We start from the raw sequence: 15,462 nt of genomic DNA, 5'->3' as shown, positions 1-15,462 counted from the left end.
CCAGGACATATATCGAAGATGACTACAAGTGCGCTTTGTACAGTAGTAATACGCTCTCATTTGAGGTATGAGACCGAAATTTCGAACTTGACAGAGGTAATATTGTACGAAAGATGGAAATAATTATCACAATATGGTAAATCTAGATTTATCAATAGAATGGGTGTGAAACTTTGGCTCTTGTGAAAGGAAATGACCGGCTACTTAATTCTTTGAGAATTGATGGTCTTATATGAGAAGAGGGTGAATTATAATACAACCAACAGAGAAGTTAAGGTTTTGAAACTTGACAGGAAATAGTTGATCTTATTGAGAAGCGAAGACTGAAGAGGATAGGCAGCTTGGGGCGCATGGGAGGTCACAGGTAATATCGACAGAGCTAAAATGCGGCGGAGACCTTGAGTTAGAGAACACAACATCGAGGCGGATTTTAGGACAAAAGGTGGAAATATGGAGCTGAGCCTACCAAGGTCTGAATTATACGAAAAGATTAAGTCGTTCATGCACAGAGCGTTCAACAAATAGAAGAAGTAAGTTACCTTTAGATTCTTGCGATTTATTTCATTTCAGGAGTAGTATTTTCACAAAAATGTTAATCCCTACTTTGAAGTTAGTTACTTACCGCACCGAGCACTATAATATGAGAAGGTTGTTTCACTTCCATAAAATAGTAAGTAAGCCTGAGTAAATAGTGTGTAAGCATAAAATTTCACATATTTTCTAATTTAACTTTCCCATGTTTCTAATATGAAACTTATTTATTAATTTAAGAACCTATTAATTTGTAAATGAGTGTTTTTTATGTGTAATTAATTAATGTAAAAATGAAAACATACTAATTAAGCCCATATAGAATAGTCGTGCATAAAGAAAATTGTACTTCTTTCACCAAATTTAGTACAATTATAGGCCCATTATCTGGCAATTGCACATAAATTTTATAAAAATGTCTTACATAAAATCATCTGTCCAGGTAAAGGATTTTGTTTTTCACTGTCGTGATCTCCAGAGCCTACAGAACATTCAAGTATCTTCCAGCTCCTATCCTCAAAAGCGTTTCTCAATACTTTACGTACAGATCAGCTACTTCAAAATAACTAGTTGTCGAAGTTTTATATTGCTCACAATGTTGGAAGGAGATGAGGTAATTCAAAGGAAATAATTTTAGTTATAGAAGTATTTTTATTTATTATTATTTTTTTAAACTTATTTTCTAAAATTTTGAGAAATAGAGTGTTGAGAATGTTTCACTCTAGGAGAGTGTTTCTTTTATAACACATTCTTTGTACCATAGGGACAAACGCCCTTGATGGAGTTATATTAAATAGTTATTGATACAGTCAAGCACCTCCACGATCTGCTATTATCTTACATTTATTTATTTAGCTTGTTTAACTCTTATTAATATCGTATCAACTCAACTCAACTATACACAAATGAGCGTGAATAAATAGTAAATGATTATAATCAAATAATGCTGATTCATCTACTGTTGATTCAACAGGATTTCAACTAGTAGTGTAAGAATTACCTCCTGATTATTACATAACCTTCTTTTAAAACCATTTGTAATATTGTCATCTCCAAGTCATTCTGAAACCAGCCAAGTAAAATCGTAACATAAATATTACTTAGCTGGTCAAACCAAAAAATGGCTTGAAGTTCAGCTTTTGAAATCCATTTTGGTAGCTTATGGTTTCGGATGAAATAAGCCAACATGATGTGAAACTTATTGAATTTTTTTAAGTTTTTCTTGAAAATAACTCCAACAAACTTTTTTACAAACTTTGTTTAATAATTTTCTGTTTAAACTCGCACAAATGTCTAGGATTTATACCTAATTGCAATAAAATAATGTATCGTTTTGTTTGCAAAGCAAATGTACTGACGAAATCGGCCCAACACGTGACTCCAAGTTTATTCATTTATATTAAAACGTGTTCACAATATCATTTGCCTCAATAATATGTTCACTGACCCAATCTCTTATTCCCCACTATAACTAAATGTGTGCCTTGGTTTTGTAATAAACTCAATTCAGTTTGTTTACATTTAAATTAATAAACACTCCGTCAACATTATTTTTGTCATTATTAGGTGTTACATCTTTGTAACTTTTTTTTTATTTGTATGCATGACTCATTAAAATTCATTCTTTATCTTCTCATTAATTGGCATCGTCAAAGTGGAGAATTTTCTGATTCGCTACTAAAGAATGAAGTAATAATATCGCTTATTACTTTTTCTGTCAAATTTTTACCGAGTAAACCCTTTTTGAGGATCAGATAACTTTAGATTTGTATTTAGGACTCAATTAGCGAGGAATCGGTCAAAAAAAAAAAAAAAACAGCTCCGTCTTTCCGCCAAATTTGTTTTAACAAATTTATTTTCTTCTCTAGGGCGTGGCTATGCGGGTTGGTTGAATTACAGACTGTTTATCTGTACATCCTTCCACTTTGCTACATTGAAATATTGGATAAGCAATGTTGACAAAATGGTAGTTTATATTGTAACCAATAGATACAGATCGATATATCGAAGTAATGTCCAAGTCAAGGTCGTCTAATGACCACATTATAACCCGTCCAATACACGCCGCACTCAATGATAAAATCTTCACCATTCCCAGTGCAACTAGACTAGGGGAGGTAGGGATCAGAAAGGTTTATAAAGTTTTAGGTTATTTTTTAAGGCGAAGCAAAAAAAATTGCGGTTAGTTATGATAGGATACGTGGTTAAGGTTCATATGAAATTTTAACGTGTGACAGACTGAGTGTTTATATAAAAATGTAAAGAGAAATAAGGTGCTTGGCACCAACAAAGGTGATGGAAATATACACGATTATTTTAAATGACATCTTGCCTTACCATTTTTAGTTTTTCTTTTTCGACAGGTTGCGGAAGAAAGTTTTGCGGTTCTGTCAAGTTCTCAAAATTTAACAATAGCAGTAATCTGAAATTTCGTGTTTGGTCAAGAAGACACCACAAGAACTAAAAGTAATCTTTTGTTTGAAGTCAATTATCCTTTACTGAACGAATTTTCCACTACTGTGTGATATTTTTGAAAATTAGTCCGATAGTTCTACGTCATCTTAGTCCGATCAACGATCTTAAACAATCTCAAACCCTAAATAATCCGCTATAAGGCGGATAAGTTCTTACTTCCTCCGTCATACAAACTTTACAGAGAGGATCAAATTTGAGCTACAATTTTTAGAAGTGACTCCATAATCCACAATTTCCAATTAGGTCTAGCCCCGAATCAAAATTTTTGACTATCGGCATGAGTAAGTACAATGCAAAGCTATCAATGCCTGGAAATCCAACATGGATATTTCAAACGCCAATAGCTGTCTATTGGCTATCGAGACCTTTGAGGGAGATAAGGCCTCCGGATTCGGCCAGCCAATCCACCTCTTCGTTATTCGAAGTCCCCTTATGACCCGACACCCTCACAAGGGGAACATCTTTTATTGAAGCGCTTCCAGTTTGTACAATCTATCTTAAACGGTTCTGCGGAAGGGAATAGTAGAAGGGATGCTCAGAGGTGTATATTTTTTTTAATTCAGTTATTACTCCTACTTTTACCCAAAAATTTTCAAATTATCAGTTTAGTAATGTGGAAAAAAACGGAGCCTGTTTTTTATAGTCATGGCACCGCAAATCCGTTAAAAGATAAATATTTTGTAAGGTGATTAAAAAAAAACATTAAAAAATTGCTGTAACACTTGAATTAACAACTTATCGCTGTTTGTAAAAAATAAAATCACCAGTGGTGATAAATTGTTATCGCGCTCTCTAGTCATTCTTGCAAATAATCTTACTCTTCTAACAATTTCTGATGAACTTGTAATTTATTCACCTTTCAGACGATTGTGCATCATTGGATGATAAATAATAAAGAGGGATGAATTCACAAAATTTGTACTACTTTGATTTAGTAGATAGCAGCACCATCTTGCGGTATACAGGCTAGTAGTTACTTCTGCAATTAATAAAATAAAACTTCGCATTTACGCATTTTTCAACAAATTACTCATTAATACAGTATTATAACTATAAGCATTTATGCTCATACACATACATACATGTATAATAAGAAAGGGAGTACTAAAAAAAATGCAATATTACTATGAGTTTTTATTGAATAAAACTATAACTTATATCATGACGTGAGATTTAGTAAACCATCAGGCGAATATAACTACACATTACATCTGCTGACTGGTCTCCCACTACTCATCACAAAAAAATTGCCGACCCTCAATGTATACAAATATCGGAGGCTTGAAAAATTACAGAAAAGATAATTACTACAGATCCTCCTGATATAAATACGATATATTCATTTAATCTAAAATGAAAAATAATGTATAATTAATTGAACTGGATCAATTTCACTATAATAAAACAAAAATATAATTAAGGAACAATATAAAAGCTTAACAAAAATAAAAAATTCAAATATTAGATGCAAAATTTTAATGATTTTTTTAAAATAAGATTAACTGGGTGGTACCTACTACAATAGAAGAAACTTAAAAGACAGATTTAAGCCGAAACTTAAAAATAAAAATAAAAATGGGTTTTTGTATCCTAGATCTTAGCAGTACAGAAATCATCAGAAAACTTTAATCTAAAATGTTTGCTACTCTTAGAAGTTACACCTTGCCTGATAGTTAGGGGGGCACTAAATACGGTGCAGGATCTACTATAGTCTGGATTCTGAGCGTGATCTGCATTCTACTACATGACACCGAGCAAATTACGAAACGGTTGCTTATGCAAAACTATGCTATTGCTGCACTGAACTGCACTTCTACCAGTGGGATGCAGTGAGTCTATGAATTGAATTCATATACCAGCATGTTTCGGTTTCAATTTAATTATTTTATGACTTTGGTTTGAAGCTTAGATGTTTTATTATTTTTAGGTAGTTGCCTGACATTTGGTCATTTAAAATTTGTTTAAATATGGAAGAGATCTAGAATTTATTTGAATTTTAGCCAAATTTCTAATAACAAAGTTTTGGCGCATGCGTATAGTTTTGTGGATATAGCCGGAATAGCTTCCTGATTTTTTCAATGTAATCTGCTTCAGTGACGTTAACCTTTTCAATATTATTCTTTTACATTGATTACAAACTGTACAAAAAAAAAAAAATATGTCTGAGTTAATGTTGCATTGTTTACAACCTTGTGCAAGTGATTATTAGAATGCTGAACATATTTATCATAAATTATTGCTAGTAAAATTATGTTTCAACAAAAACTGCACGTGACTTTCTTGGTTTCAAAACGGTATCCGAGATGATTGCTATTTAAACTGTATCTAAAATAAAAGATAAAATTATAATTTGTTTAAACAAGCAATATTACTTCCTTTAAATCCTTATATAGATATTAGTTTTGTACCTTGACTCTTAAATGATCATTTAACTCTCAACGAGCACTTCTACTGTTTTTTATAATGTCATCGAGAGACAAAGAAATTTTTTTGTATTATTAGATAATTGAGTATAATATTAATAATTAGAGTTCAGTTGAATTCAAAGTAATAATTAAATTGACTAATTATTGAGAACGTCTTGGTGTATAAGATTTTAAAAAATTCATTTTCTAGAATTTTGCATTCTTGTCTATCGCCCAAGGTTCATGAGTTGTATTCTGCTTGATGTCATAGTTAAAGAGTTTTCCTTCCTAGTAGCATCTTTAAAAGGCTCACTGTCTAGTGACGGAAACTGTTGTTTCTCCGTCCACTGGCGAATCACTTTTTAGATATCGCTGATATCACGCATTTTTTGTTTTTGTTTGTCTGTATGCCTGATCGGTTTCAGACTTTCCTCCATTCTTAGAGGTAGATTAATCGGTTTGTTGTAGAGGATCCGTCTCACATCACACTACCTTGCTTTATGATGGAGGTTACAAGATGTGTGTTTTTGTACATGCTATGAAAGTTATGACTGATAAAATCAGCGGCGGATCTAACCAATTTTCTACACTTTTTAGATGAATCTCACTTTTAAAACTAAATAGCTCAAAATAATTGTTGAATAATTGGGTATTTGGCCTTGTTACAAGCTGTAATGGGGGTTGCCTAAGGCGGCCAGGAAGTATTAATTTTCTTTTAAATTCCACGATTCGGAATTGGGGAATGGAATGTTGTGAAGAGGTAGTTCATGGCCGTAGCCATCTCTTGTATACCTAGAAATATTTGCAGCATAGCGCAATAGTAACTCTTCGACTAATAAATAATTAAAAAAAAAATACTTTAATGACAAATGTTACATAAAATACGAGTATTACTACTTGGTTACGACGTTTACGTCATTAAACTAAGTAAACTCCACCAAATATTGGCAGATAAAAGTAATAAAATTAATTCACTTAGATGCTATAAATGTGTTACATAACGTGAATTGGTAGAACAAAAAAGTTCCGTCAGAAAGCCGACCTGGTAAACCAAACATTATATAGTATTCCGCTAAATAGCCCGCATTCTCTGCACACTCTGCTTGAGAACGCATCAGATAAAATTTATAGATTAAAAAAAAAACCTTTCCACTAACTGCTCGATTGTGCTACTTCTGTAGGAGATGATGTAAAAGAAGAGATGGTGATAACTCAGTCTGAAGAGGATGCGATACCCTCCTCATGCCGTTCGTCTCATCGCTTCTGGTTCGCTATCGATCACATGGATCTTACCTAACATTCACTTACAACTTTATTTTACAATAATTTTCATGTAAGTATTGCATTCTCTTCAGACTTAGAACTTATTCTAAATATTAGTTGCCTCATCGCCCTCCATAAAAAAAAAGTGGTCCTTTTTTAAAATATATTTTAAAGAGAATGAACGAAAAATACCTAAAACTACATGCATTAGGTAATTTTAATACACTTACTTTGGGTTTTAACGGAAAAAGAGAATAATTCTCGCATGTAAGGTTTCATTAGAAATCGTACTGGACTAGAGAAGTTATAGTCCACGCCCTAACACAATAAAATCATTTGTTCTCCAAAATAAATTACCAACTTAAAATCATTTTTGCTTAAAAAAACAAATCTGTAAAACACTCACAGACTTTTTTTTATTTACCGTAGTTACGTAATTAAATTTTACATTAATTTAGAATTTATTCAAAAGGATAATTGACATCAATATGTACATGCTAAACTAGCTTCATTGTATATTGAAATGGTTTGATGAAGGAAGCGTGACGTCACAGCTAACTGAACCCACCTAACATCAATAATCCCTGAGAAAACCAAAATGGTAGAAAGGCATTACTTCAGTTCTTTTGACTACCTAAAAAAATGCATTGAAAAGACGTTCAGAAGGACTGACAGACTCAGAAGCCGGAATTTTTATTAGAATTCCAAATTCATAAATATATTTATAAAGATGTTAGAGGCAATAATCGCTTTATATTGATGTTACTAAAGCAAAGAAATTATTAAAGATTTTTAACGAGAAAAAAGTGAACTACAGAATGAAAATTGATGATTCATGTGACCAATACTGAAGGTGTTAAAAAGGGAGTGGGCACTTTGTTGTCACTATAGTTGCCTTGGAGACCGCATCGCCTAACGGTACTAATTTTTGTGCGCTTTAATTATAAAAAAAATAAAAATAATGTGATAATATAAAAAAGTGGGACAAGGGATATCTGAATTCGGCTTTATTTTTTTCTTATCATAAATCTTCGTTACAAAACAGCGTCATTGAAGTGAAGGTTTGAAGAACTGACAGTATCACAACAGTTCTCGATAAATATCTAGTTGCTTTTTAAATGAATTATTTAAAAAAGAAGGAGGTCATAGTCTATCATTTACCTTTGATATTAATCAAGGCCATTCGTTATATTAGCATTGCATTAAATAGGTAGAAGCAGATTAAAAATGATTAAACAAACGTCATCAGCTACAACAATCGATCATTTTTATAATGCTTTCATATATAGGTACTATATTAATTTTATGCAAATAAAAAAAGCAGATCATCGGATGAATATATATGGCCTCGTTTTTGCTACCGTAATTAATTTTACAGTGTTCCCAACGTGAAAATATTCTTTACATCTTTGGATAAAAATAGTTTTCTTATGATATTTAACGGAATTCAACTGGGGTCATCTGGTCGGTCTCCATCCAATGAATGAATGCAAAAAAAAGCTGAAAAATTTGCTCATTTACAATTCAATATTCAGTCTAAAAAAATCTTTTACAATCCGCATAATCATGCGGTCATTCAGTTCCTTGGCCTGTCAATCCGATTGCCGGAAAAAGTGCTATGTAACATGTAATGGAATGGGGTGTGATTGTATCAGTTTCAGTTGTTCAGGTTTTTCAGTGTTAAGTTGATTATTTTTGATCATTATTATTATTATTATTATGAATAATGTCTTTACTTGTTGCATAACTGAAGACTTCTCCAAAGGAATATAGTAGATTTGTGTTAAGTCTTTATTGTAGAGGTGAAATAATTAAAGAAGCATTACTCCAAATACACATGTAATTTAAAATAAAAATTAATACAACTTATTTATTTTTGGCTATGAATAATGTCTTTACTTGTTGCATAACTGAAGACTTCTCCAAAGGAATATAGTAGATTTGTGTTAAGTCTTTATTGTAGAGGTGAAATAATTAAAGAAGCATTACTCCAAATACACATGTAATTTAAAATAAAAATTAATACAACTTATTTATTTTTGGCTATGAATAATGTTTATTAATATAATATTGTAATAACTACTATAAGAGGATTCGTTTGATACAAAAACACTTACATAAATTTGTAGCTTGGTTAGTTGCATAAATTGGACCCTCTTGGGTAGCCAGAGGAATGACATTTCGAAAAAACGAAGCATTTAACTCACAAGCAGCATTCTGCTCAATAATACTTAAATATGATCGCATTTCGGGCAGAATAGCAACACTCTCTTTACAGTAACTAAGTTGATTAATTTTTGAAAAACTAAACCTTATGTTATGGAACTAATGTTTCTTCCTAACGGAAGGCCAGGGACTTCGACCAATCACTACCTAACGGTTCCAAAATTCTGTCCAACCTTCAGAATTTCCAAACTAAAATGAATGTTGAGAGTTTATTTTAAATGTATTGTTATAATTTTTTAAATTAAATAATTATTTTAAATAAATTATTTAGGTTGCATACTTGAGAGTTAAATTGTATGGCATGCCATTGCCACAAAAATAACTACAGCATTTTAAAAAGCTTTATTTAGAACAAATTTTCTACTTGGGGGGTGGTTGGAAGGATTGGCATCTTGTGGAACTTTCAAAACTGAGTTTTCAAAACATTTTTTGAGTATCCCTGCATACATTTTTTTTTTGTTTTTTGGAGGTGTGTGTTATTTGAACACACACATAGACACAAACCAGGAAAAGGCACGTTAGTAAGTACACTAAAATCCATTAAACCAGGTGGGAGCCACTATGAGATTTTTACAGCGAATGGTAAGTTAACAATGAATCTATTTTAAGGGCCGAGAATGCTATCTTAGGGGATATTGGAGAAACAGGCTTCTTCTTGACAAAGGCGTCAATATCGATCGTTCAAATGAGATCTTATGATTAGGAGGTAAATAAACTGAGGACAATTATCACTTTATGAAGCCCAGTCTGGATTAAATGGTCTCAACCACATCGAGAAATATACGGGAACAAAACATTTCTAATCGTAAGTATTTTAACCCAAAAACCCTTTTGGACACAAAAGGTAAAAATAAGGTTACTTGCTATGCAGATAACTGTATGTCCAAAAACTAATCTTATTGTCCAGAATGGCCCTGATAACTAACCACATTGTGGTTAACTGGAGTAAATGTGGTGAAGAAAGTGTTTCTATTTTAAGGACAGTTTTATTCATTTATTTTCAATGATTTTTGGAAATTTTAATATGTGTTGAACGCAAGCACCTCATAAGCGCACCAGATGAACTTCTATTTACACTAATAGAAGGCATTAGCGGTAATACTAGTTGTTTTTTTGAAACAAGTTCGTCAGTTACCCTCGGCAATCCATAACACCTTTCGAGTAGAGCTCAAGTTTTCTAGTAAGTTCGCTGATCACGAATAGTGCACATATCTCTGCTGTCACTATTAATATATTATGTGAGTTAAGTTTGACAGTGTTATCAGGCTAGGGAGCTATTAGGACGACAAGTTCCTTTAAGAATTTGAATTAACCTATCTTGAAAACTATCCATTTATGAATCTTTCATAACAGACTATAATAATTAGCTTAATAACAGTAAATAGTAAGCATTTATTTCAATGCAGTGCGCGCTTTCGTTTTTTGCATAAAATTTTATATAAAAACGTTAACTAAGCTGCAAAAAAAGTGGGTGCAGTTATAGTTTCAGCTAGTTAGTTTCATTCTAGGAATACTCACCAGGAGAGGAGGTTTGGGATTCTTAACAAGGTTATTAACATGTGATCTCGATAAGCTTTCCAAGAATCTATCCACGTTCGCCTTCTACTTTTTATATTTCTTTTTTTTTTTTCAGAAAAACGCTTATTCGAAGTACTTGTTTGTTTCGTTTCTGTTACTTATTCGCTTATCTGCTCAACGAAATTGTATGTTACTACAACGAGGAAAAGTAGTTGTTAATATCCGACAATTTAATTTGTTCTGCATAAAAAAAAACCTCGACTTATAAACTGGTAAAGGATATTAACTTCTCACTCCAGTTATTGGCACATGAGATGGATACCTAAAAATTGTATTGCCCCAGAATCCACAAAAAATAAATTTTCCTTAAAATGGTGTTTCAAATAAATAATTGATATGAATTCTGAGTTAATCTTATGGGAAGTTAAAAAAAAAAAATAATCAGTGGGTTCCTTTTCGAGACAAACACGAAAAATCGCTTTAATCGCATTTATGGTTGACTGATTGCGGCCAAAACCGTAGAATCATGTGGGAAGAATACAGTTGGTTTAAAGCAAATAACTAAGGAGTGTGGGAAATTCAAACATCGTCATGCAGGAATGCTATAGGATGAATCACTCATGAGCGTAAGGCTTAATACATCTATTTTGGTTGTAGTCTAGTTATTAAAAAAAAAATGCAGAAAATTCCGAAGCACAAGTAAAAACTACAACACTATGTAAAATAAGTTCCTAAATTAAATAAAAAAGAAGCCGTTCTGTCATGAACTGAAGAACTTTTTAGCCTCCCAAAAATGAAATGAAATATAAATATTGGCACATCATGGTGTAAAGAAAAAAAAAAAAAAAAAGATTGTGATTTCATTAGGCCATTCATCTTTTTTAATGTTTGAAAAAAGCTCCAGAAATACATTATTTTAGGTCTTCTAAATACGAGAAAAGTTTTTCTAAAGTTACTCCTAATGTTAGAATGTATATCCATATGACCGTCTGTTCAGACATAACTTCAGCAGCATAACTAAGTCAGTTGTATTAAAGAAAGTACTGTCACTACATAAACATCTATTAAATCAGAGGTAATTGTTAACGCCATAAATAATAGAGCAGAAATTAATATTAATTAGCTCTGCTTGTTTTTTGCTTAATGATGTCCGTAAAGTTCATTACTATTGGAAGATAAACAATTACATGCTTTAGTACTTTCTTTTAATAATTCCTACAATTTATGCAGCTTTCAATTTAACTGGGAGAGGCCTCCTGTCTTAGCAAAAAGACTGTCACAAATAAATAATTATTATTGATCCATTATCTATGTTTCCCACCGTAACTAAAAGTACAAGTTTGATGATTTTTTTGGTGTCACTATAGCACCCGACAATTAGATTTCTAAATATAATCTTCTCTTTTTCTCTCCATAATGGTACCCATGATTTCCTGCAATTTGACTTATGAAGATCTGTTATTATTTCTAAAAGTTTTCCTAGTTTATTTAATTGAAATTTCGGATGTGAGATGAAAGTAAAGCTTGCTGCTAAAATACCATTTCAATCCTGTAATCTGTCTTATATTAACGGAATTTCTCAGTTGTCAGCAATTTTCTCAAAAATCATTGCAATTGAAACAAAAACTCCCGCTCTAGAGAACCACGGTCATATTTCTTCTACACTATCAGCAATCGAAGAGCTAGAAAACAGTGGAAGATGAGCAAGACTTCCCTTTTAGTCATCAAAAACGGAGGCAAACCAAACTATGTATTTAAAATTTGATCAGGCCATGTTTTTATTTGTTAACAGACACACTGCACTGCTATCTATTATGATTCCAAAGAAGCCAGGAGAAAACAACAGCATTCCCAGGTAATGAAACTATTCCGTACTATATCATACCCTGATCCCAACATACCCTTCCAAGTTATTTTAAAAATGGCTACCTCAGATTGACGCTACCTGGCTCGTATCAAAATTTCTAGGAAGAAAGGAGCTGATAGCCAATTCAAATTTGCTTCTACACAACCAAGTTAAACTCGAGTACATGAACGAAGACGGGACAAGATACAAAGCGTTCTTCTACAACCAGAATACTCTAGTTGGAAAATTCTCAACAGACGAAAAAGTGGTTCTACAACTGTCTGGCTGTGATACAGAGCGGATTTTTTTATGCCCTACATTCGAAAAATATCAGAAAACTTTGATCACAATGGATAACATAATCTAGGTACAGGTGTAGGTTCTCACTTGTTTGAATATGCAGACTACAAAGCGAAAAAGAACACACTTGTGTTCTTAAGGGCGTTTATTACTATTCTTAAATATATTGCAAATTATATCGTTTTTGTGACAATTAGTACATTTTTTTTTCGACAAGAATCCTGTCACAATCAAAACTGAATTTATAGGATTTAATGTTGCTTTACATAGAATTAAGGCAGAAATGTATAATTTTTGTACTATTAATGGAAACACTTTCGGTCTGAGTTACGCCCCTTTCATGTTTTTCTTGAAGGTAAGATGCGATATTATTTACAGTTATTTTTCTTCTGTAAATAAAATTTTATTCGCATTCACTGATTGGACAAAAACAAATCAATATGACCATAAAGTTGAAACAAAACTTTACATTTCTTTTACACAAGTTATCAAAATTATTAAAGCGAAAATTCAATATAACGCATTCCTGGGCAAATGTTTTAGAATCGAAAAAGAAAACACAAAATAGTTTTACTAATTTTCTGTTATATTTATAAGATTGTGCAATCATCAAATGAGTTCACAATTTTTTTTCATTAAAAAAACAATAATTTTCTTAAAAATAACATGTATGTAAATGATAAATTTATAAACCGGCTTTCATAGAAATATCAGAAGGTTGCTTTTCTTTTTGTGATAACGATCAATCTCTGAAATGCCCTAGTTAGATGTAAATTAGCGGTTTTTTTTTTAATTTAAATAAGCACAAACTTACTAGATAAAATAATTGTGTAGAAATTAATATATTTATATTATTATTAAACATCTACATTATTATTAGACCCTATAAAGAGCGTCCTTGATTTTATCAAATTACTTAAAGTAATCTTCATTAAGATGGACTTAGATCAACCATTAAGCATCTTTCTCCAGATAATTGTCTTTTTATTTAATTTTTTAATCATCTTTTATTGCAAACTTATAAATCATTGAATATATTCTGTACTCACCTTAACAAAATATTCTTGAAAAATGTTGTGTGATGCAATACTTGTGTGAAAAAATGGGTTTATAAACCACGTAAAAAAAGTTTTAAAAAAAAAGCGTAATTAGAAAAAAGTTTAAAAAAATAGAAATATTAGAATGTTACTAAAATTAGGACGCGAATGCCGGCCTCAGGCTGCTTTAATGCTACTAACTCTAACCAATCGAAGTCGGTTTTCTACTGACTGGTTAAACAAGACAATTCTAGCAACGATAATATAGTGGGAGGATAATATCCCCACTGTCGTTTGAGTTTCGTGAAGTGGAAGGGAAATTTTGTCCACGTTTTGTTGGTAAACCTTAATGTCATTGGTGTACGTCAAAATTTTTATCGTGGAACCCTTTAAAATTGGGGAGTTGCGTCATTCATTTTTTTGTTGTTTCGTTCTGATATTCGTTTTTTTTTTTTCTATAAAATACTTATCATTAAAATTTCCTTCGAAATAAATGACATGTTATTGATATGTTAATTTTTGCTTTCCAATTTGAGAACAGGTGAACTGAAATCAAAATAACCATTTACCGGAGGATTACAGAAAATATAAAATTTGCTATTTGGGTTAAACCTTATTATCGCTTCGGATGCAAATGTTTTTTAGCAAAATCTTTCATCTAAAGCTGCTATTTCAAGTTTTTTTTAGATTTCACTCAACAAGGGCTCTAAACATTTCTTTAGATCTTAGATAATACTTATGTAACCGACTAATCACGGTGTTTTGTTTTTCAAGGGTTCCCTTAAGTTCCTCTCTATCCAGTGGGACTTAATTTTTTATTTTTACTGAAACTAATGTAGCAAATGTGCAACATGACTAGTTAGTTTTTCGAAATTTAAAGATATCAGGCGGGGTTATGACTAAATTTGGTAAAACTTGTTCGTACTGAAAATATGCAAGATCCCTCGTTTGGAACTTAATGGGGTCTGCTTAGTCTTGTGGCCGATTTCTTAAGTTCCAACATCTTTCGTAAAATCTTAATAAACAGTGAGTAATACATAAATGTATCACCATCACCGGTCAATGAGCTGTAAGAAGCTCCTAGGCAGAGAAAATATACGGGCCCGCAGCTGGAATCGAACCCGTGAGTTCTGCGTTGGCATCTAGTATACGCTGACTACTGAAGCTAATCCCTTCCCTTCAACAAAATTTATTCTCTTTTTCGATTTCGATGAACTTGAATTTTGACTTTTTATTATTTCTAGTTACTTTCTTAATTAGTAAATGTGTAGGTGTTTAAGTTAACAAAAGAAGAAATTCGTATATTTCTGGATAGATAATTTATCAGTATTTAGATTACTCATTGGAACATCCTTCATTCTATTGAAATTAAACAGCAATAGTAGTTTTCAAATTGGATTAAAACGGGCGAAGAGAACTTTAGAAGCCGTTCATAAGTGGAAAATTCTAAACAAAAAGAAAAAGTAGGATGTCAGAAAAAAAGCCTTGTCCAGATTTGACTTCTCAGAAGAAAGTGGATGTGAGGTCAAAGGTTTGTGAATAATGGAGTTTGCTGAAGAACTGCAATTTAGGTTTTTATTTATATTTTAATAGTCAGTGTTAAATACTGGAATTGAAAACTGTCAAAGAATATTTTATAGCAAGAAAAAGTTGTTTCAATAAAACAATTTTTATTGCAAACTCAATTCTTTACAAAGTGGTACATAGAGTGAATAGTGCATAATTTAATAACATATATTACTTTCCATTGCTTTTTGGAAATTGTTTTTTTTATGCAGCAACTTTGCAGCTATTTTGTTCATTATAGCAACCGGTCAAAGAAGTGAAAATTTCTATATACTGATTAAACGAAAAAATTTGT

At 31.8% G+C, this 15,462-nt stretch overlaps 1 protein-coding gene across 2 annotated transcripts in view; it reads right to left on the bottom strand.

Annotated features, from left to right (window-relative positions):
- LOC141455344 (oxidative stress-induced growth inhibitor 2-like) overlaps positions 1 to 13,853 on the bottom strand; it is a 32,372-nt gene extending 18,519 nt beyond the window's left edge. The window contains exon 1 of one of the 2 annotated variants that reach the window (XM_074130308.1): positions 13,614 to 13,853. The gene's annotated coding sequence lies outside the window, so the exon portion shown is untranslated. The remainder of the gene's footprint in view (positions 1 to 13,613) is intronic. The other variant, XM_074130310.1, reaches the window with a different exon arrangement.
- Between the last annotated feature and the right edge of the window lie 1,609 nt (positions 13,854 to 15,462).

This window comes from Rhodnius prolixus, unplaced genomic scaffold, assembly GCF_049639745.1.
Source record: "Rhodnius prolixus isolate KJV_2025 unplaced genomic scaffold, Rpr scaffold_4, whole genome shotgun sequence".
NCBI classification, from domain to species: Eukaryota; Metazoa; Arthropoda; class Insecta; order Hemiptera; family Reduviidae; genus Rhodnius; species Rhodnius prolixus.
The sequence above is the reverse complement of the archived record's forward strand: the minus strand, read 5'-3'. Positions and strand labels throughout refer to the sequence as shown.